This window comes from Rhipicephalus microplus, unplaced genomic scaffold (assembly GCF_043290135.1).
Source record: "Rhipicephalus microplus isolate Deutch F79 unplaced genomic scaffold, USDA_Rmic scaffold_1178, whole genome shotgun sequence".
NCBI lineage: Eukaryota > Metazoa > Arthropoda > Arachnida > Ixodida > Ixodidae > Rhipicephalus > Rhipicephalus microplus.
This window is the reverse complement of record NW_027465716.1, coordinates 15,001-17,025: the sequence shown is the minus strand read 5'-3', so window position 1 is coordinate 17,025 and position 2,025 is coordinate 15,001. Positions and strand designations below refer to the sequence as shown.

At 62.5% G+C, this 2,025-nt stretch overlaps 1 non-coding gene across 1 annotated transcript; it reads left to right on the top strand.

The window, feature by feature from the left end:
- Positions 1-1,596: 1,596 nt before the first annotated feature.
- On the top strand, positions 1,597-1,749 carry LOC142796139 (5.8S ribosomal RNA). Its single transcript, XR_012893571.1, has one exon. It is a non-coding gene; the product is annotated as a 5.8S ribosomal RNA (ribosomal RNA).
- The last annotated feature ends 276 nt before the right edge of the window (positions 1,750-2,025 follow it).

The following is a 2,025-nucleotide window of genomic DNA, read 5'->3' as shown; positions in this document are numbered from 1 at the left end:
GACAAATTGTTGCGCCCAGCGGACGCCAACACCGCGACCTTGGACGGTCGGCCAGGTGGCGGACGCGGGTACAAACGGCGCAACGCACTCATAGGTCGGCTTTCGACCCGCCACTGCACCGTGGCTCGAAGCGCTCGAAATGCGCGACCCGACCGCTGCGGGACCGCCTAGTACTGTAAACAGGAGCGGCGGAGCGCGAACGGCGAGTCGTGGTTACGTCGGTAGAAGGCGAGGCTGCGCGTTCCCGAAACGCCAGCCGAGTGCCCTCCCGACCGTTCGAGCGTGCAAGAACGAGACCCGACAATCGCGCGGCGACTGCCAAGTACGAGAGGAACGGCACAAGCGTCGGCGGTCGGTCAAGGAACTGGCGATGTGACGGGTCCGCTGTGCACCAGTGCATACCGTCCCGCCGTCCGCGGCAAGCGCCTCCGCGTCCTCGGGTGACGGAGGCTGCCGGTCGGTTCTTGCAGGCGAGGGATCTCGCTGGCACCGGTTCGCGTTGACGCGCGGCCGGTCATGGCACGGCGATGCGACGGCCGAGGTGCGCAGTACTCGATGGAGGAACCGCACGCTCCGATGACCGTCCCGCCCTCCGCGGCGTATGCGTACCGACCGTAATGGTTGCAGCAGCGCCGGCCGGCTTTTGAATTCGCCACACGAAACACGGTGCGAGATCGCGGTTAGGGGAGCGTCGACGTTGCCAGGCGTTTTGCTTGCTGCCGAGGGAAAGGCGGCACGGCCACGTCGCGCTCGTCGCGATTAGCGGGTCTGCGCGCTTTGGGAAGGTGCCGCAACGACTTGCCGAAAGAGGAAGCACGGAAGAACGAGGGACTTGGACGTCCCGACAATTGAACGCACTTGCGGCCAGGCCCTTGCTGGCTTCGTTCTTCCGCCTCGAGTAGGCTCGTACGCGGCTCCGGCGCCGAAAGTGGTCCTTGGCACCGACTTCGGTGGACGTGGGAAGTGCCGCGCAAGTACGGCGCGCCTGGCTCCACCTGTTGGCTAAAGTAGGCAGCCGGATCGGCATTTTGGTGTGCGGTGGCAAACCGTGGATGCGAAAAAAGCTTGTGCGATTTCGTGGAACAAAAAGCGGGGGTCCCCCTTTTTATGCGGAGGAGACCGACCCGCCCGCCGTGGTGAACCGCGACGCCACGGTAAAAACGGGAGAGGCTTGTCGATGGGACCGTGCATCCCGCGCTCCACGGAGGCCGGGAGGCGGCCGCCCGAGGAAATGTGTAGCCGTCGAGGCCCGCATCTGCGTGCACTCTTATCCAAATGGGTGTACCGCAGGCATTTTCTGGTTAGGCGGGCCAATGAGAGCGAGCACACAACGATACCTACGGGTCCGGCTTGGAGAACCGGCTTCGACGCCTCCCGAGTATTTATAGAGGGGTGGACCACGAAAGCACTCGCAAGTAGCGGAAGCGAAACGCCGTCCGAAACACACCGTTTGCTCGATTTGCGGCAGCCGAAAAAGGCGCGGCAGAGTTTTGGAGTCCAAGCGTGCGCTGAAAAGCGCCCTTCTTGGCCACTGTTTGGCCGAGTGCCAGAAACGTTTGGTTTTGACTGTACGGAATTGAACAAACACTTTTTCACGACTCTAAGCGGTGGATCACTCGGTTCTCGGGTCGATGAAGAACGCAGCCAGCTGCGAGACTTGGTGTGAATTGCAGGACACACTGAGCACTGATTCTTTGAACGCACATTGCGGCCTTGGGTCTTCCCTTGGCTTCGTCTGTCTGAGGGTCGGATCACATATCAAGAGAGCCTTCGGCGCACAAGGGAACGTGAGCCGTCGACTCGTTTTGACCGCGTCGGCAACACGGACAGCACGCTGAACACCTCACAGCGAGCGCCAACAGCGGCCACTCAAGGGCGAGACGGTGGCGACCGTCGTGCCAGAGCCCAACCGAAACGGGGGCGACCGACTGCATTGAGGATGTGGCACCTCGTTGAGACCGCCGCAGGACTTCGAGTCGGAAGGAAGCCTGCAGGGAAAGTGCGGTCGAGGTTGCGTACTCCTCT